This window comes from Vulpes lagopus, chromosome 11 (genome assembly GCF_018345385.1).
Source record: "Vulpes lagopus strain Blue_001 chromosome 11, ASM1834538v1, whole genome shotgun sequence".
Taxonomy (NCBI): Eukaryota; Metazoa; Chordata; class Mammalia; order Carnivora; family Canidae; genus Vulpes; species Vulpes lagopus.
This window is the reverse complement of record NC_054834.1, coordinates 38,449,653-38,471,636: the sequence shown is the minus strand read 5'-3', so window position 1 is coordinate 38,471,636 and position 21,984 is coordinate 38,449,653.

Below are 21,984 nucleotides of genomic sequence, written 5' to 3'. Positions count from 1 at the left end.
AGAGAGCTTGTGCATTGTACAGGGAGAGGCAGCAAAGACAGAGGGAGAGAGAAAATCTTAAGCAGACTCCAAGCCCAGCAGGGAGCCTGACATAAGGCTTGATCTCTCAATTCTGAGATCATGACCTGAGCTGAGATCAAGAGTCATATGTGTAACAGACTGAGCCACCCAAGCACCCCTATGATCTTCTTTATGTACAAAAATAAACTATTCATTTGGGGCATAGGAGTCTGTTGCAAGCTTTTTGTACACTCAAGCCTTACACTTGCCCTTCTGCTCTTATTTGCAATTCCTCCCAGAACAAAAAGACAAACTTTTTACAGATATCCAGTAACCACTTCATAGGAAATTTTAAAGCTTTCTCTAATTTATCTATCTATGAACAGTAAACCAACAGCTCTTCAAAATTATGTTTAATTACAATCAATGGATAATTGTATATTGAAAAGCGTCATTCTATAAAAATACATTTATGGTGCACCAACAAATTCTTCACTCTTTTTGGCCTTTTCTTTCACTTGAATGTACAAACCCACTTAGCAAATATTAGTAAGAGATTTTTATCCATGGATCACTATGCTATGCCTTTGGAATGCCATCAAACTGCCCACATGAGGTTCCACACATAAATACAACAGAAAATGTTGGAGCACTATGATGCACTATAGCACAATGATAGCACCTATGATGATAGATGCTAAAACATGACATATTTTCACAGGACTATCACCGTCAAATACCCTTTACATTCTATGATTCAGTGACTATAAAATAGAGTACATTTTTTGAAATTATAAATCAGATCATTTCAGTCTCTGTCCACACCCTTCGTTCACCAACCTTTCTTCCTATTTCATGCCCTCCAAGGGCCTTCCATTAACTCTTAAGATAAAGCTCATTATAATCTACAAGGTCCTACATAATATTGCTCAGCTTATAACTTTAGAAATACTCAAACCTCTCTCTTTCTTGCTCACTAACACATTAGTCTCCCTTTTTTTCCTTGAACAAGGCCATTCCTGCCTCATAACCTTTAGATTTGTTTTGTTGTTGTTGTTCTTTTTTTTTAATATAAAGTTGGCTCTTCCTGCTATTTTTAGTTTAACTATTGTATCCTCAGAGAAGCTGATTCTTGATCACTAAGTAGTCCCCCATACACACAATACCAGATACTATCACATAACCCTTTATTTCCTTAAAACTGGTACTATGGCACATAATTATTTAAGGGTTTATTGTGTGTTCCCCACTCACTCCTAAGGAAACCTGTCTATTTTTCTTTTTTTTCCTGCCTATTTTTCTATGAGGATAAGGGTCATTTCTATAGCAGGTACTCAAACAATATTTATGATTAACAAATGACTACGCAAGTGAATAAAATTTGAAAGAGGAGGTGAATTGAGTGTGTTGTGTGTGTTCCAGATTGGATGAGAAATCTAAAGTCCTAGAAGGTTAATCACAGAAGGTAGTGTGTGTTGAGTCTAGAAAGGCCAACAGGAATTAGTTCAAGATAGTACTGAGAAAGATCTAGAGTTTTATGTTAAAAGCAAAGAAATCACATGAGAAATTTTCAGCAACTAGAGAGAATCCATAGTTCAATTTGTCAAGAGTGTAAGCTTCAGATTGTGTAGTGGTGAGTCTTTAGTTTTCTAAGGTAACTTAAGCAAGATAATGAAAGCCCTTGTTTGCTAGAGTAATTACTTTTAAATTGTATTTTATTTACAAGGTATGTCAAAGTAAAGGACCTTGAATGAGAAAGTTAATTTTATATAGATCACTCTGATGGCAGATCAACGATAGTTTCCTAGGTTTCTAGCTTAAGCAATCAGATAGGCAATAAACACCATTCATTGAGACAGGAAATAAAAAGAGGTTGTTCTAATGTGAGTGAAAAGATAAGAGTTCCATTTCATATACATGTTTCAAATTCATCTAGGAGTGTATGGATAAGTTTCCAAAAGACAGGGTCTTAAGGTCTAAGTGGAAAAAATAGAAGTCAGATGATATGACAGTGTTAGAACTATTCACAAATATTCCAGCTCTTTTCCTGTTGTAAGGCAAGGCCGTGACAATAAAATATGATAAGCATTGATATATGCTACATCCGCAAAGAAGTTTTAAGAGACAATACGTAACTCACCACTTCCTTCCATGACTATATGGAGTACTGCCCCCAGCTCCTCTGTTTAGCTAAACTTTATTGGGATAAGACGTAGGGAAATGGGAGCTAGCTTATTACTACAAAAGCCTAGTCTCTCCTTATTACTAAAGAAATGATCAGTTATCCACTTAAGGTCCGTTATTAAAACCATGAGAGCAGATACGATTTCTAAAGAGTATATAATAAGAGAAGTATTTTAAGAACTTGACTTTATGCAACAGCATCACTTGAAGAACAGATCAATCAATAAATATCCTCAAATGTCACTAAATAGGAGCACTGTCTCTTTTCAGTAAAAGAGAGCAGTGTCATATAAAGGAAAAAGAGAAGGGACTTCCAAAGGAGAAATAGAAAATGGAGCTAAACATGAACTATTCAAACAATTAAGAACTGAAAAGTGACGCTTGAGTTAGGAGCTAGAATCAATGATAACCTTAATGAGAGACATTTTATTGGGATTGCCCGAAGGTACAGTTCAGTCAGTTTAGGACTAACCGGGAGGCCACAACTACCTTTAAGAAGCTTTGCTGTAAAGGGTAAGATGTTATATTTTCCATAAAATGAACAATAATTAAAGTAATAAAAAATAGTTTGAATTGACCATAAGAATTTCTTTTATTTCACCCTGTAAGTACAGCAACAGATAGAAATGTTGTATGTAAGGTGATCATATATTCAGGGCATTAAACAAATTGGGAGAAAAACATATCTAATTAAAATGAGGACCAGGATAAGAGACTTTAGGACAAAGAAAAATTTTACATAAATGATTCTGCTATAACTTTATATAAATTCCATCACAAGAACAGCAAATATATTAGGAAAAAAAGACTTGCTGATTGAGTGGGACTAAATTACCTATATATAACATGTATGCGCATGCATCTACATACATATTATAACTATTTTGATATTGAGAAGAATAACAATGATTTGCTGAAATATATTTCATTCCATGAATCAAATTTCTCTACATTTTTAGAATGCATTAGTATCTTAATTTATGATGAAGAAAATGTGTGCTCAAAGCTATTCAGTATTTCTTTTAAATCTAGCTTTGTCCTACAACTTGAATTTGTCCAAAGGTAGGTCCATGTGCATATTTTTCATAAATAAAGTGAATTATTATCCAATTAAATATAGTAGTACAGTTTCCCCTAGACAACTAAAATTTTAAAGTATTGAATATCTTGAATTCTTGAATGAATATACACATATAGGATTTGTTATCCCAAATCTACTATTTTTTTAGAGTAGAATTCCTAATAACATCTATCTATTGTAGGAATGAATATGTTCAAGAAAAAAAAAGCAAAGATTAAATAGCTCTGCCTCAATAATTGTTTGAGATGATAAATTTATAGATATAATTGGATGGATAATTTTCTGAGCCTCAAGAAATATTTTGTTGTCTTGATGTGCATTAGATACCATCCTGAATATCAATGGTGTTTAGAAGCTGTTTAAGTTGCTGTTAAGCTTAAAATGTAAATTTATGCAGCAATTAGAGAATTATTTGTGTAGAAATGCAGCAAATTTGAGATAATATAAAACTGCTACAAGCTTTTAGACAGGGTGAGAACCTTACAGACTCATTATAAGCTGTCAGATGAAGTGTTGTGTTGTTATGGACACTCTCTATTAATGCTGATGGGATGAGAAGCTATTTATTATCCTTGCTGAGTATATCAAGATCATCCTTTCTTAATCAGATTCCCTTCTGGTTATAATTAAAATTTGGTCTCTCTAAACTGTAAGTCACAATGTACTATCATATAAATTAGTTCATAAATTTAAGCTATAAAAGAAGGTATTTAATTGTTTTTTGTCATATAACACCGTTGCCTAAATAACATTACATGCCCCAAAATGTCAGCTCTGTACTGTTTGGATATGCCAACAAAGTGATCGGGAATGCACGCATTAATATAAAATCTGAATAATTATGTGCTATAAGATGTTAGAAATTTTTCTCTAGCATTAACTCTGTAATTATACAAGTAAATCTCCAACACAGGAAAAACCTTACTCCCACAAATATATTCTTTAAAGCAATGCTTCTTAAAGTCTGGTCTGCAGGTCAGTGGAAGACTGCAAACTAACACAGTCTATGACAAGATCAATACATTATTTGTGAGTATGTGTTTAGGAACTTTAATTGAAATATGGCATTGTCAACGCATCCAAGAATGTCGTTTCTTTCCTGTGCATTCATTTTTTTAAGTGTTGGTCCCTTGGTGGGGTTGAGGCAGGGACAGATAATTTGAGAACTGCAAGGATGCTGCTTACCTTTGTATATTTAGGCAAATGTTAGACAAATGGTCTAATGGCAAATATAACACACACACACACACACACACACACACACACACACACACACACACACACACACACACACACACTTAAGATATTCAGGGCATTATGTGTAATAAGTACCAGGTAATTTTTAAGTGGTGGAAAATCCTAGGTGTATATACACTAATTTTTCTTTAAAGATTTTATTTATTTATTCATGAAAGACACACAAAAAGAGAGAGGCAGAGACCCAGGCAGAGGGAGGAGTAGGCTCCATGCAGGGAGCCCAATGTGGGACTCGATCTGGGTCCCCAGGATCACACCCTGGGCGGAAGGCAGGCGCTCAACCATTGAGCCACCCGGGCTGCCCCTATACACTAATTTTTTAATGACTTTGAAGACTTTAATCACATAATTTCATTAATGAAATTCTAGGTTAGTGGAGCTATATTATTGGGTCCAATCTCTTTTTTTCTTCTTTCTCTATTCTTTTTTTCTTTTTCTATGTTTTCTCATTGCTTTTTTCTTTTCTTTTCGTTTTTCTGAGCAACCTAAAAGTAACTATCGAGTGGGCTCCGGCCATTTGGCTTCTGATGAATGTCTATAGCTCACATTTATTAGTAAATTATTTAACATTGAAATAAGCTCATTTTATGTAATGAGCCTAATAATATACTTACCATTTCAGCTTTGATTCCACACTGGCTGCAATTTGTTCATAGTTCTAAAGTCATCTCTTTAAGCAGTTGGTAGAGCCTGGGATTGCTTCACATAAAACAGCTTAACTGACATTTATAGATGAACTGGCCAAGACTTAACTAGGGAGAAACATTCCTTGTATATGAGATTCTTCTCAAACATCCTCTATAGCACAGAAGGTGATAAGGTTGTTGCTTTGCTCAGAAAATGTCCATATTAGAGCAAAACAAATCTAACACACTCACATGTGGCCACTGGTCCCCTTACCATCATTCAGAAATCTGGCCTCTTACCAAAGCTTTGGTGCTATTGTTGAATGGTCCTATTAATTTTAACTTTAGGCAGATTTACTTTATCAGTAATCAGGTTTTCCTTTCTTCAGAAAAATTGATCACTGATTGTCATGGAAAATATATCTCAAAGAGTTTGGTAATCCCAAAATTTTTGAGAACCACTGAAACATACGTCTTTCTCACCACAGATGTGGTAAAAATCTGTCACGTGCATAATCTTAACTTGAAGATTCGTGAAGCAAGATGCTTTTTCCCATTCCACCATGAAAATATTATGAAATAAAGAAAAAAGAGTTGTACCACAATAAAATTTATTTCCATCAAGCTGTATATACATGCGGAAGAGATCTTTTCTCCTTAATTTTTAATATAATGGGATTGGAAGAGCCAAAAGTAATCAAAATGCCTCCTGCATTTCCACAAAGACAAATCTTGGTTGTTTTCAACCTTGCCTTCTGCTTCTCCTTAAATATGCACCTCTTCCAAGGTGCTTTCTTCTGGTATAGACCTGATTCCTCTGTGTTGAACACTGGCCCTACCTATAATATTTCACCTCTATCGTTTTTGTATTAAATTCTCAAAAGAAACTGCTCTTGCAATAGCAAGGCTATCAGATACAGACTCTTCTGTTAAGTTCATATTATATAAAAAAAAGGAAAAAAAAAAGGACTTTTTAAAATTCTTGGGCCTAGCATTGTAATGGTAAAGGTCAGTTCTGTTGGCATAATGGTGTCTTCACTGCTTCTTACTTCATGGAAATATTTATGCAGGTATCTTGCCCTCAAAATCATACATCCTTGCAGTGACATATGTCTTATACATACCTTCACACCAGGGCAGCCACCATTCAGTTGTATCTCTCACTTAGTAAGCTATTTCTTTCATCAGCTGAAGGAGTTATTGCAGCATCAAGGGTTTGAGACAATCTCTAGGTAGGGGAGATAGAAATAGAGTAGATGTAAGAAGTCTGCTGCCCCACTGTGCCTACTCCAGCAGGCCAACCTCCAATTCCTGAGTAACTCTAATGTGCTATTTATTTCATAGCTCCTCTGAAGTAAGGAGTTCAGATCCATCTGATAGAGAAGAACTCTGCATCTATATTGTTTTAGGGAAGAAATGGTTTGAACCCATGTGCTGATATTGCTTTAGTTATTGAAATGGCTTTGTTCATTGCTTTTTCTTTGTGCTTCAAATGGAAGATGAAATTGTTCTTATAATATATTTTAGCCACAGGTAGTTTTGACATTCTCCTACTTAATTTTTGCACCACTACTGGGTTATACTAGCTTAATTTTGGTTTAGTTTTTAGATGTTATCATCCAAACACCCACGTTCCATGACTGGGAAACTTGAGTCTACCTTAAATTACCCCTAGATTCTTGTCAGACACAAATGAAATATGTTCTTTTCTACATGCCAGTTTGATATAAAATTAAAGTTTGAAAAGTCCTCTACTTCCATTGTTTCATGTCATTCCTGAGGTTTTGAGAATGTAGCTTGACCTTCACAGTCTTGTTTCTCGGAGTGAATGCTCCTGCTGGTTCAAGTGTCTGCACAGGCTACAGAGAAACACAAAAATTGCCTTTCAAAGTCACAACACCAGTGCTCAGACATTGTTTCCCAAAGCACAGAATTAACACAAGTTCCCTCCTTCTTAAAGGTAGATTTTTCTTGGTAGATAGATGATGGATAGATAAGAAATAGATACATAGATCGAAAATATATGTATAATATATATTATTGCTTTTATATTATATATGCTATATATTATAAAATATATATAATATGACATGTGTAATTTTTTCTTATATACTACTTATAATATTTCATTATATAATATGTATATTTCTCTCTCTCGTCTCCCTTTTTCTCTTCAGACTTAGCTGTTTTCTCTTCCAGAAAAGGCCCTACCACTGTGAACTCTGATGCTCATGTTCTGAGCTCTGATTTTAGCCAACACAATCCTTCTCCTAGGTAAAAGATAATTTTCTATTTCAGTAAATTCCTTACTTGACTCTGCCAGCCAACCTCAGTGGGCTCATCCCGGTCCACTCTGACAGCTCTTTATAACTTCAGATCTCAGGAAGCAGGACTTAAGGAAATATTTTTACCTCTAAGATTTTGCTGGTATCCCTTCTGTGACCAGCTCTGCAAAGAAGAGCACTCAGAAATGTGGGGCAAAGAAAAAGGATAGTAAGAGGTGGTCTGGGGAGTGGGGACCAGGAGACCAGATTAAGAAAGGTTAAATAATATATTTGGAAGATAATGATAATATATATTTGCTTGGAACATTTGTGTAGGGATATATGTAGAGAGAATTTCAAAGGATAATATAGATACCAGAGTGCGATGATTCTGAAACATCATAGAATAAACTGAACCTGCTCTTACCATAGCGTTTGGTCAGAGGAGAGACCTCCAGGTTAGAAAGCTGATCTGTCCATTGCTTCAATCATTGTATGTCCACATGAAGGAGTATCCCTAATGAGGATACTGTGGAGATGGCTGTGCCCTTCATGAAAAATGTTTGGCTATTATTTTACAGGATATAGGGTGAAAGCAATGTGCGTGTTTTTATGTGTTTGTGTGTGCACATATATAATTTGATGTAGTTACCAGAAAAAAAATATTCTTGCAGGGTTGTTTTTAAATTTTTAATCAAATTTATAAAAATAGAAAACCACCTATATAGTCTCTGGTCATGCCTTCCTTTCTAATCAATACCCATTCCACTCATAGCCTCCCTGATCAACTCCATGTAGGCAGAGACAAGAGGAACTGAGATCAGATATGCCTCCCCCAATATAGGACATCGCTCTAAACTAATCAGTTGAGAAAAACATTGAGATCAAAAGATCCTTAGGGTTTAGCATTTGTAAGATCTCAGAATAAATTGGGAGACAGAAGAATGAGTCTGGGTGGTGGTAATTGTTAAGCAAATGATTTTCACTCACCTACCTGCCCAAAGGATTTACAGCTTTGGGACAATTATAACTTTTCAACAAAGCATTGAGTAAAATTTTATCAGGGTCCAGAGAGTGTTAGGAATTAAGACATACCTATATAGATCTATTCCAAAAACAATCATTGGTAGAGGGAATATGATTACAAATATATGTATCTCTGAGGTCAGGTCAGCTTTATTTAGATACATGACTATGTGGATGAGGGATAGATATCTGAATAATGTCAGAATTTTAGAAAAGATATTAGTAATAAAACATTGGGGCATGCTCCTGAGCCAATATGTTTATTCCTATTTTATAAATAAGAAAGCCAGGGCTGGGTGGGTGTATTAAATTGGCAAAAGTTTCACAGGGTCCTTTATGAAGAGTCAGAATTCAAAATAGTTTTGTCAGACTGAAAAATCTCAAATAGTTTCATTGCCACTGAAAAAGATGCTTTTATTTATTTATTTTTTAAATATTTTATTTATTTATTTATTCATGAGAGACATAGACTGAGGCAGAAACATAGGCAGAGGGAGAAGCAGGTTCCCTCCAGGGAGCCTGATGCAGGACTCAATCCCAGGACCCCAGGATCACAACCTGAGCCAAAGACAGACGCTCAACCACTGAGCCACCAGAGTGTCCCTATCTCTTTTAAGATTTTATTTATTTATTTTAGAGAGAGAGAGAAAGAGCATGAGTGGGGGGAGGAGCAGAAGGAGAAGGACAGGCCAACTGCACACTGAACACAGAGCCCAATGCAGGGCTTAATCCAATGAAACTGAAATCATGACCTGAGCCAAAACCAAGATGTGGACACTTAACTTACTGAGCCACCAGGGTGCCCCAGGATAATTTTAAAGATAACAACAGGGTATCTGACTAGAAAAGATTATATCCCAATCCTGCATGTTACCTTATAAAGAATGGAACTTTGTACCTGAAATTTGGAGGAAAATAAGAAGACCTGACATTTGCTATTTTTTTCCCACTGGAGAGACAGAGTAATAAAACTGATGGAATTAGAGTCTCAGAAACTACAGGTTATTTTAAAACAACTAGAGATGAATACACTAAAAATCTAGTATCCAGATTCCAGGCAATAAGAGAAAATCTCTGGAAAATGGTTTGAAATTATTTCAATACTTATCCAGTAAAGACTATCCCTCTTGATCTTTCCTAAGAACACATTTTATATAGAGCTTTTTAAATGGTCATGGTTCTTGGCCTAGAGAAACACATGGCAATGTATAGCAGAGGGCAATGTTTCTATAAAACTGCTCATTGGATGATAATTTATTCTCAGAACTTGTGTTGTGTAGCTCTTCTCATAGTACACAACCTGAAATCATCTCTTCATTCACACATAGGGTCTTAATCTTAACATAACTTGTTTTGTTAGAAGGAATACTGTCTTAGGACATTTGGGCTGCTATAGCAAAATCTTATAGACTGGATAGCTTATAAGCAACAAAAGTTTATTTCTCACAGTTCTGGAGGCTGCAAAGCTCAATAGCAAAGCACTGGTGACTTGGTGTCTGGTGACAGCCCGCTTCCTCATACACTGTTATTTTTCCACTGAAACTTCACATGGCTGAAGAGACAGGGGAGCATTCTTCGGGCCCCCTTTTTAAGAGCATTAATCCCATTCATGAGAACTTGGCTTTCATGACCTAATTACCTGCCAAAGGGCCCACTTTCTACCACCACCACTATGAGGGTTAGGATTTCAACGTATGAATTGGGGTGGATATAAATACACAAGCATTCAGATCATAGCTGATGTTTTCTCTCATTAAGGTAAGAAATGATTAGGATGCAGTTCTGTTTCCAGCTCCTCATGAAGACAATCATGAACCAACAGGGCCTGGGGAGGAGATAAATTAAGTCCAGCAATGAAGTTCTTGCAGTGTTGCAAGTGGTAGAGAAGAGGTCTGAACACAATTTCCTCCAGGAGCCATCAATGGAAATTGCAAGGCACTGTATCGGTTTATAGGAATAGAGACATAATTAGAGTGGACCTATTCATTTCTGTAGTTGTATAGAGAGCTCACATGGGTGAAACAATTGAATGATTATAATCTGGTCTGATATGAATGGCATAAGAGAGTATAGGAGGAATACATAACACGATTTAAAAGGAAATATCTATGTGAAGTCTTTCTGGGAAGAAATGTTTGGATGGAGTTTTAAAGAAATCGGGATGATGAAAAGGGAATGGGTATTCCAGGCAGTGTTAGAACACGAGCATGAATATAGGGAGTATCTGGGAGACATGGAAGGTAGCTTGGCATTTTGACATTTATTTTTTGGAACACAGATTAAATTTGGAGGATTGGAGTTGGGAGATATTGGCTGGGTCCAAATTCCAAAGAAGCCTCAGCGCCAAGTTAAGGAATTTGAAATCATCTTTTTATAACTGGAGAACATGATCAAATTTGCATTCTTGAAGACAATTTTAGTAACACTGCTGAGAATGATTTGTAGGGAGATTATGATCTAAGGCAGAGGAAGCAAGTATGAATTTATGCAGCTTTTTAAGTGAGAGATGATGAAGATCTGAATGAAATCAGCAAAGAGAGGAAATAAAGAGGAGGGAGTGATTAATTGCATATTGGATGTAAGGGAGGAGTCAAAGATATATTCTGTTTCCTGCCTTGGGACCTTGAATAGATAGTAATGCCAGTTACCAATAATGAAAATACAGGAGGAAGACTGAGATAAAGTGGGGAGAGGAGAAATGATGAGTCTGGTTTGGTATATGCTGAATTTGAAGAATAATCTCATGTTTACCTGGGAAGACTCAGTAAGCAGCTGAAAGTATATAGCTGGAGTTTCAAAGAGAGGTACCATTTGGTGGAAGTTGAGAATTTTCAAAGGGTTTGGTTAGTCAGGTAACATTGTGACTTAAAAAGGAATACAGTTTCAGCCAAACCATACAGAATAACCTTAAGAGTCAGGTAGATGAAGGGTCTGGAGAGTGTAAGATCACACAAAATCCGCACAAAATGGAAGGAAACAAATTGAGGGAGATTATTCTAAGACACTGTCAAAGACAGAAGACACACAAGTAAGGAAACTGATTTCATCCAGGCTATTCCAATAGGAAGAGTACTCCAGATCTGAAGGACAGGACAGTTTTGCACAGATGTTTATGTTTAAGGTTATGCATAATCTTAAAGGAGAATAGGAAGTGGTAGATTTATAATTAAAAAGTGCAATACCTCCAATATCAAGGTAAAAAGAAATTTTAAGAAAAAGCAGGTATTTATTAGTTACATCAATTTAATGAAGACTGAGAAAAATCCTTTCTCCAGTTAGAGAATCAGTAGTGAGGCTGGAATGAGCAATTTGAGAAGAAGAGTGAGTACACAAATTAGATTGCATATGATGTGTAATACTAGTGACATGTCAAAAGTCAGCCTCTTGTTTTCTTATAAATGTATGCAATAAATTGTTGGTAGGGAATACAGTAATTAAAAATGTACCAGAACCAAGAGAAGATGTTGCAATATTTTGTAGACAGAAGGGAAATAGTAGGCGGAAAATAATAGATTCAAAAATACTACCATTACAAAACTTAAATTTTGCAATTATGCAGCCAAAATTTTGATATGGATTAGATAAAGGTATAGATATGTATATACATATACACACAGACATATATATCTATATGAAATTATCTACAGACATGTTAAAATGTCAAAGGTATGCTTGAGACAATGGAAAGACTTGGGGAAACAATCAGATTTGCAGGCTACATACCTAAAACAATAATAACCTCTTTTAAAGAGATTAATTGATAAATTTTCCTTATGAATCACAAGCTAGGTCAGGATTTTAGTAAATGGAACCAACGTGGGAGGGTCATCTAAGCGATAAAACTGTGAAAGTAGCCAGGATATTTAACAGCTTAGGCAAAATGTTACAATGTCCACGTGATGCCTCAGTCACACAGGTCTTGCTCCAATCCAAAGTAATAACATTTGACTCTCCCTGCTTTGCTGCTTGTGGGAAACAAAGTGCTCAGAAAAGAAGTAACAGCCATGTAAACAGACAGCAAAAGATTCCCTGGGGTTATAGCTGATTAGTGGGGAAACTTCTGGCAAACACATTGAAATTGTGAATGTCCCCAAAAGACTCAGTTTTCAGAGTGAACTTGGAGATATTGCACACCTGTGGACAGATTCTTCTATGAGTAGCCATGATAGAAAAGAGTGAGATCTCAGCCCAGACAGGGATATTTACATTAGCATCATATCATACAATTTAGACAAATACACACACCACAGAGCTCTTAATTTTCAATTCCCTTCTCACTTAATGATCCTGGAATTCTTAGCCAAAAATGGTTATTATAATCCCCACCTGATTTCCTCTGGATTCTTTTAATCTTACATTGTCCAAATTCTATTATCCATCATGTTCTGTGAGTCTTACTTTGCTTTGTTTGCTTATTTGCTTTGCTTTGTTTTTCCACAGGCGTGTCTGGGCCAGGCTATCCCCTGATTGCATCAGGGTCTTATTAATATTGATAGAAAAGCTACGAATCTTGAAGAAAATATGTTAGGCAAATTATTTTTTTTTTCATCTTTGATGGAAAATATGCTTAGGTCCACTTATTCATTGCTCTTAGGAATACAAATGGATCTTAAAGCTCTCAGAAAGGAATTTGGTGATAAAAGCATAAAACCTTTAAGAAAGTCATCCTTTTTAACAATGGACCCTGAATCCTTGAAATTATGCAAGGAAAAAAAGATATGTGTTTAAAGATATTTACTAAGGAGGCACAAATTTAAAAGCAAGCCTAATTAGTCACCAGAGGGAAAGGAAGTCCAAGTACTTGACTGAATGTAAAGACATTCAAATAATGTGTACTTTGAATTGAGTAGCACAATAAACTGTTAGTGTTTGGTGGAAAAAGGAGGAAACACTATTATACACACACATGACCTCAAATATATTAAAAACAATAAGGTGACAAAAAAGAAATACAAGCAGATGTAAACTATAAATGTCTTCTTTGTAAGATTATGACTATTCTGCTATTTCTCCTACATTTATGATTTTTCCACATTTTCCACAATATACATGTGTTATTACATAAACAGAGTATTAAAAACAATGGTAATAAAAAGAGCCTCCTTCATTGAGCCCAGATGAGAGCACATGGAAAAAATTGAGAATTGCTGTTATTGACAAGCCATTGCTGGTGTGCCATGCAGTGATCATGGTTCCATAATTAGAATCACACTCTCGAGCTTCCGGGCTTCCAAAGATTATTGATAAAATGCAAATATAATATGTTTTGTCCATTATTACATGAAGCCATTACTTCCTATGAAGCTATCAAAGCTGCTATTAATGCCTAATTTGACTAATCTACATACAGGAAAGCCCAGGAGAAGTAGAGTCTAAAAAAAAAAAAAAATGTTCTGTAATGGATATGGGAAGAAAGAAATTTTTGAAGCATGGGACTTGATTTAGGAAACCGACTTAGGAAATACATGTATCACATAAAGTCTTAGAACTATCAGTTGTTTGATGCACTATTACTTTGTACCACCACAGATTTTAAAATGCTGCCAATTAAACACAGTGTTACTTGTAACTTGAAATGTGTATTTTTTACTCATTTAAAACTATAGTAGCCCTTTTTAGACATCAACTTTATTACACATCACTCTTGTGCACGTATAAAAAGGAAAATGGAAAGCAAAACGAACTGGTTAAAATGTCTCTAACCTGACTTTCTGAGTTCAACTCTTTTGAATAACTTTGCAACTCAGAGCCATTTATGTCTGTGTTTTTCACACAATATCATTAAATGAATTGGCAATGGAATTTTCTTCCAAGCTTTCCAAGTTTTGATGCTGTCACTTTTTTAACCAGACCAGAAGGTGTCAATGTGAAACATAATTCTTCTTGAAGTGGTTCTAAAAAGGGTTGTGGACTGAAAATTCAGAGATTCGTTGTCTAATCAGAAACCAAGTTCACACATATGATAACCACTAAACCATGGCTGTTGACTAGCTAGCAATGATTATAAGCCCCTACACGTAATAACATACATCCTAATTTCACAGAACTTAAAGTTTTTAAACATGAGTCTCGGAATCTATGAATAATGTAACAAGGAATATTGTCATAGGCTACTAAAGAATATATGGACACTGACAAGCAGGAATATCGGCAGGGGCCAGTTTTGTGGGGGAGGCAGGTTTGTAAAGGAAGGCTGAGATGTCCACTAATGGTTATAAATACTTAACGTTCTCCAGTAGGCATAGCTGGTATTACTATTTCCATTTTACAGTAGAGTTTGGTGTTTCAAATATAGTAATAATGGGCAGAACTGGAATCTAGGTCTCCTGACTTCTGGCATACTCTATGTTACTCTGTCTTCATATACATAATCACTAAAAGGAACATGAAACTAATTCACATATACATGTATGTTAATTAGATATACACACCCAATAAAAGGGGTAGCTTATTGGATATACATACACAATAACAATTAAAAGGATAATACAGAACAACCATATCTAACACAACAGGTATACAATTAATTACACTTGATATTAAAGTTTAAATACTTTATAAAAATATGTAAACCAGATGCTAACCATATCTCTTTTGGTTATCCTAAAGACACAGGTGCTCAAAATGCAAATCCAATGCACATATTTTACACACCTGAAAGATGAGTGTATTTTATCAGGTGTAACTTTTCTTTCATCCTTCTCTCATTATTTCTCTTTTTAATTTGATTCTTCTAAGTTTATTTCTTTCCTATTATTTTTATTTCTTGCTCTCCTCTGTTACTGGGTTTGTGGAGGGATCTTTCGGCAGTCATTATGGCATTCTAGTAATTAAGCTCAAGGCTGAAAACTTTGCTGATTCTTAAATTAGATGCTAAATTTGCTTTTGAGTTTTCTCTAGATATTGTGTCTTCTATGATCTTGATATAATGATTTCCTGTTTGCATTTTAAGCATTTGCCTGAATTTGGATTTTAACACATAAACATTTATCTCTATCTACACAATCATTACTTTGTTATCATTATCACTTATTAGTCTTTGAAATTTCTCTTAAATATCATAAAATTAATGAAAACACCTTACAAATATATTTCAACAACCATTCATCCTGCAGGTGTAAGTCTCTTAGCATTCACCTTTTAATTTCAAGAAGTAGAATATTATAAGGAAGCAGAAAGAGTATTAAACTGCTTTGTCACCAACAAGATTAACATAATAAGAATGGACTAAAACTTTAAAAATCGAATGGTGATGTTCTTTTCTTTGTTAGCTCCATTGATCTATCCATTATGCTGCTCTTCTTCCAAGAAGTTGGGAGAAAAAGAACGTTTGTGTAGCTATTGGGAAGATTAATAAAGCATAGCTTGTTATTCGTAATCAGGGCCCTTGTTGGCTTCCAGATCTGTTTCAATAGCTTGTACAATTCAGCAACCATGAGTGATGCTAGCAGAATATTTAATAAAGAAGGTCATATTCAGAATGCGCTATATTTTCCTTCTTCCTGACAACATAAATCGGATTATCCTGAGCAATTAAATATTTGCACAAAAGGAAGACAAGAATTCCTTTGACAGGAAAGTTAGAGATTATGATAGTTTAAGCCTGCAATGGTGACATGTGTTATTTTTCTCTTGGCTGTAATTTGCTCAGGTGCTTTTATCAGGCAAGGGCATCTAAAACACATTGTAAATTGAAGGATTAGCAAAATGTGCAAACAATAAGATTGTGAACCTCCATGAAGATGAGAAATAAAAAAATGCATACCCCTAGCATATAGAAAAAAAATAAATGCAATAAGAAGACACAAATGATATATATTTTTATTTCTTGATATTTCAGACTGTATCATTTCAACATTTTGTCTAATAAGACTTGAAACATGCAACTACTGAATAAAAGATGAGTGAAGAATCTGGTTTTAGAGACAGAAATACTTATTAAAAATAACCAACCTGATTCAATCTTTCTGAAAATTTTATCATTTTTATCCTCAAGAATATGCAAAATCTGTAGATTTTAATGAAAAAAGAACTCTGTAAACCCCTACTAGAACATTGCCTTCATAGCTCAGATACAAAAGTAAAATGTGGTTTGCTAAGAAATGCAGTAGTCAGGGTAATTAGATTTTTTTTAACTCCAGGATACATTTCATCTTGAAATCTTCTCTCTGAATTAGTATTTGAGCTTCTGCTGAATATAAATTATCCTGCTAGTCCTTTTTACAGTATATCAATTTATTTTCATCACAGCCGACTCTATCTGAACCCAGACCTGGTGATGATTTCAAAAATGTTTTCCAGAACAGCTTTGTTAAAAACTGGCATCTCTTCTTTAGAATGCTTCGACTTCCTTAGTGATGAAAATTAACAAAAAACAAACTGAGTGTTTCCTGGGTTTACTTATCTAATCAGTCAACAATATAAATATGATTTATGAACACAGGCTGTACATTCTCTTTTTTTGTACACATCTTAATTTCATTATCTAATCAATTTTGCCTAGCTCTCTTACCCTTCTTAGAATAACTTGTTAAGACATCAAAAGAGGCAAGCATAAAGAATTTAACATTAAATACTAATTAAAGATGGGGGCCTGGCTGAGTCAGTTGGTATGGCATGCAACTCTTGACCTCAGGGTGTAGAGTTCAAGCCCCATGTTAGGTATAGGACTTACTTAATAATAATAATAAACTAATTAAAGAAGCACAGCTCAATGTAAGCTCCCATTATTAACCCATATTTTGTATTTGGTACACCTATTTGCCCTGTGGTAATTATAATTTGATATAATTTTTAAATCTGTTTTAAAGAATGTAGGTTATGTTACTACAAGATTTAAAAATTAATCATTCAGAATGATACACTAATTTACTACAAGACACTACTAAACAATTCATTTTCTGTCCCCTCACTTCTGAAGACCATCCTAACTCTTCTCAAGGTTCCACACCAGTAAAAAGTCTGGGGACATTTGCCTACTAAGCTAAGCACTAAATTATCTAGAGTCTCCCACATGATGCAGTTGCTCATGGATAGGGACTATTTTCCTGGTGATCCATGATACTGCTTTATTTCTGTTCATCCATGTTCTGCCCAAGTTCCAGCAGAAACGCTGAAAAAAAATACAGAAAGTTAGAGACATACCCAGCCCTAAGGGGGCATTTGGCATGGGCTTCAAGAATTTGGATAGCTTAATCCAACACACTGACTGGTACAATTTTGACTCCACCATTAACAAGCTGTGTGACCTTAGGCAAGCTATATATCCTCTTTAAGCTTTAGTTTCCTTGCCTGCCAGATAGAGGAAATAGTAATAGCCACCTCATATGTCATTGTTCTGAGGACCAAATGAGATAATGCATCTTATACAGAGGAAGCACTCAATAAATGTCAGGGTTTGATGTTAATGTTATTTTCCCCCAACGAGTCTTAGAATGTTGGAATAATATTGTCTTTTACTTTATTACATATCCTTTATACACATGTTGCATTTATTGCAATATACTCTGATATAGTCAACTTTTTGAGTCAATAGGCTAGGTAATGTTCCTTTGTTGCTCATAGAGGAGGTACATCCTTGCATCAATAATAAGAAAAAAATAAGGGAGTTTAGAGAGGAATACAGAACAATGTGGTTCTTCATTATGTTGGAGAAGAAATCTCTACCTGCTCCTGGATCTCTCCATTTTGGATCTGGTCTTTGAAGACTCCTTAGTCTGCTTCTAAGGAACAGTGGCTTAACAAATCCTCTGCCATATGGAGGAAGTCAGGGAACCAGGAAGAGGACTGGAAATTAATAAATTAATTTTAAACCACATTATTTACCTTCCTATTGCTTTCTGTGCTATTTTTTCCATTATTACCTAGCCTTAGTTAAAACAATATATAAGTATTCTGAAACAGAGCTAGACCATACTGTGAATAACCAAGTAAACAGTGAGAGATCTCAAAAATGGAGAAGAAATGGAGAAGTTAAGAGTGAAGCAAAATCCAGCCACACCTCTTAAATGAAGTCATTTTGTCCATTGCCAAACTTAAAGAGTTTGGGATTTGATTTTATAGAAGTTTCCAATACATTTGGGGTAAACTATGTAAAACCTAAGTGAAGGCTGCACTCTGATCAAACTAGTGGTCAGAAGGAAACCTAAAGCTTTAGGTTCTAAGGAACCCCTGCTATGTGGAAAGATTCTAGTTCATCAGTCTTATCAAGACTCTGAGGAGTGTCTTTTAACTTCCTGATGAGGGAAGTTTCTTATCAGAGGCCCTAGAGACACAAGTAATACCTGACAAGCAAGAGGAGACTCCAACTGCAGTAGAAATATCCTAACACATTTTCAAACATTTCATTATATCTAATTCACATATTAAAGGATTTTTACCAACATGTTGAAAGAAAATTTGTATAAAGCATGGAAAACACAAAAATATAGAATCTAAGATTTTAGCTCCATGTTATATTTTAATGGAGTCAGCTTTAGCAATTGAACTTTGGCTCTCCTAATTTGTAAACAATGCATCTCTTACTTTATTTACCAGAAAAGGTGTTATATGAGAACTGAGGTGAACATTTTTTTAGACACTTTCAGTTAAAGATGCCATCTATTTTAATTTTGCCTTCATTTCTTAAAACACATTTAAATGAACACAAAAATTAAAAACAAAAAAACAACAAAATTGCATCTTCAGTGAAGCAGAAAAAGCAGAACCTCAGACAAGAACTTCAATATATATATCTTGGAAACTTGTATTCTAAGAGATAATTACACACGTTAAGTGCCAAAACATGATAAAAATGTATGTAAACTTATTATAGTCTTAAAAGTCCTAACCACTAATCCTTGACTAGGGAGAAAAAAAATGGGAAGAGGAGGATGATCAGTAGCAGAAAGAAAATGTTCTTGAAAAAAATCTAAATTCAATACAACAGAAAGAGAAAGAAAAGCTGAAAGAAAAAAATCATGCTGACATGAAACTTCTGGGTAAAGCAGACCAGCAGGCTGAAGGTCAAAGAATGGAGGGCAATTGTGAGTTTACAAAACACAATTTTCAGACCCTGTTATTAGCCATGGAGACCTCATGAACATCCAAACAAAGATAAGGCCTACCCCAGGGGGGAAAAATGTATATAAAAGATCTTCTGGCCCCACTCGGATTTGTTGCCAAATATAACCTTTGAAATGAACTGCTGGCCTATGCTCCCTACCCCTGTCATACACACACACAGACACACAACAGACACACAAACACACACACACATACTTCTTGAGCAAATAGCCAATCCCATTCAAATATAAGAAATAATCTGAAAGGAAAAAACATAAGAAATGCTTTAAGTGAAAGAAATAAACCTCAGCAAAATAAATTTAACAATGAATATTATGAGAGAAATTCCTCAAGGACCCTATAAAAATGATCAAGTATAGTCACAAAAAATAAAGACAACATTTGTATGAAGAGAGAGCTCAAAATAGAGGTACAATGGCTGTAAAGCAAAAGGAGGGAATTAAAAATGGGCAGGAATAGCTCAGTATGAAGTTGGGGAAAATAGTAAAAAAATATTAGAGAGATGAAAGTCATTAGAGTATTATGTATAAAATAAATATTACAAAAATACAGGAAGTGACAGCTAGACTTGAGAAATCACACAAAAATGAGATGCAAAAGGGTAAAGATATAAAAATGATTATAGAGAAGATCTTAGTAAGTTAGAAAAATGAAGAGCAAACATCAGTAAAATCCAGGATCCTGAGAAGAAAAACAGAACACAAAATGAAATTTAAAGAGAAATGTTCAAAGACATACTAAACTCGGGATCTTGCCGCTGTTAATTCTCCATGGAAATGTGCAACCCAAAGGTTTTTTAACTAAAGACATATTTTGAATGATCAAGTAATAAAAAAGTACAAGACACTTAGGAGATCAAGATAAGACATGGCAAACATTCAAATCTCCTGCACTAAACTATAACCTTTATAGAAGAATATTTAAAAATTGCCACAAAGACATACTCTGATAACTCACAATAATTAAATAAATATCTTAGCTCCAAGCATGGTCCATGTACGAGCAAAAACTGCTAGGCAGGCTAGCAGGTGTTTGTATGCTCATATTCATAGCTGTGTTATTCTCAACAGCCAAAAGTTAGAAGCAATCAAAGTATCCACTGGAAAATTAATAGATTTAAAAAAATACATAAATGAAATGGATTGTTATTCAGCCTTAAAAAAGAAAATTTTGACACATGCCACGACACAGATGAACCTTGAATACGTTATGCTGAGTCAACCAGTCATAAAAGGGCAAATATATTATTCTACTTAGGTGAGATACCTAAAATGGCCAAATTCATAGAGACAGAAAATAGAATGGGAGTTGCCAACAGCTGGGGCAAGGGAAAGTGGGAAGTTATTGTTTAATGGATAATGTTTCAGTTTTGCAAGATAAAAAGAGTTCTGGTCATGGTTGCACAATATGAGAGCACTTGATGTCACTGAACTGTACAATTAAAAGTGGTCAGGCTGGTAAATTTTGTGTTATGTGCATTTTACTACAATTTAAAAAAATAAAATGAGTTATTAAGCCATGAGAAAACATAGGTGAATCTTTTAAGATTTTATTCATTTATTCATGAGAGACAGAGAGAGGCAGAGAGGCAGAGACACAGGCAGAGGGAGAAGCAGGCTCCATGCAGGGAGCCCGACATGGGACTCGATCCTAAGACTACAGGATCACACCCGGGGCCAAAGGTGGCACTAAACTGCTGAGCCACCCAGGCTGCCCAATATAGGTGAATCTTAAATGCATTATCACTAAGCGAAAGAAACCAGCCACCTACCCTATTATTTTAATTATATGAATTCTAGGAAAAGAAAAATCTGTGATGATTAAAAAAAAAAAATCCATGGTTGCCAGGAGATTCAGTGGAGGGGAGGGAGGAGTTGAATAGGTGAAGTACAGCAGATATTTTAGGACAGTGAAACTATTGTGTGGCAGGAAGTTCTTCCCATTGGGAGGTTTTCCCTTCACCCCTGCTCTTCAGAACTTCTCAGTGGAGCTCTAACGGAGGAGCTATCCACCTTCAGCTCAAGCCAGCATATCATGCAGATGCATCCCCAAATCAAGCCTGAGTTTTTTCTTCTGTTAATTAGTCATAGGTAACTCCCCATCTGATCAAAACCATGAGTTAAGGAAGAATTCACAACTCCAGGGAGCAGCTATGATGGAAGCCTAAGCCGCCTACCAGTGCTATTTACTCATTCCTTCTGAGCCTGCTCGGTCCCAGTCTTTTAGGTACCATTTCCATTTTACAGGAGAATGCTGCTGCGCACATCTAATTTTATGGTTGACTAGACTAGATAGTACTCAGTTTATAGTGGGCAATTGGGGGTGCATAGTCACTTTGTGTACAAGTAGCAAAGGAAGAGCTGATTTTCCATGGATAAAATGTGTTGTTAGAAGAGGATACAGCCTTCCTAAAAACCCCTAAGAGTCTGATTCTTCAGCAAATGTGGAAGCTTGCTGCACAGCATCTACCATAGACATTTGG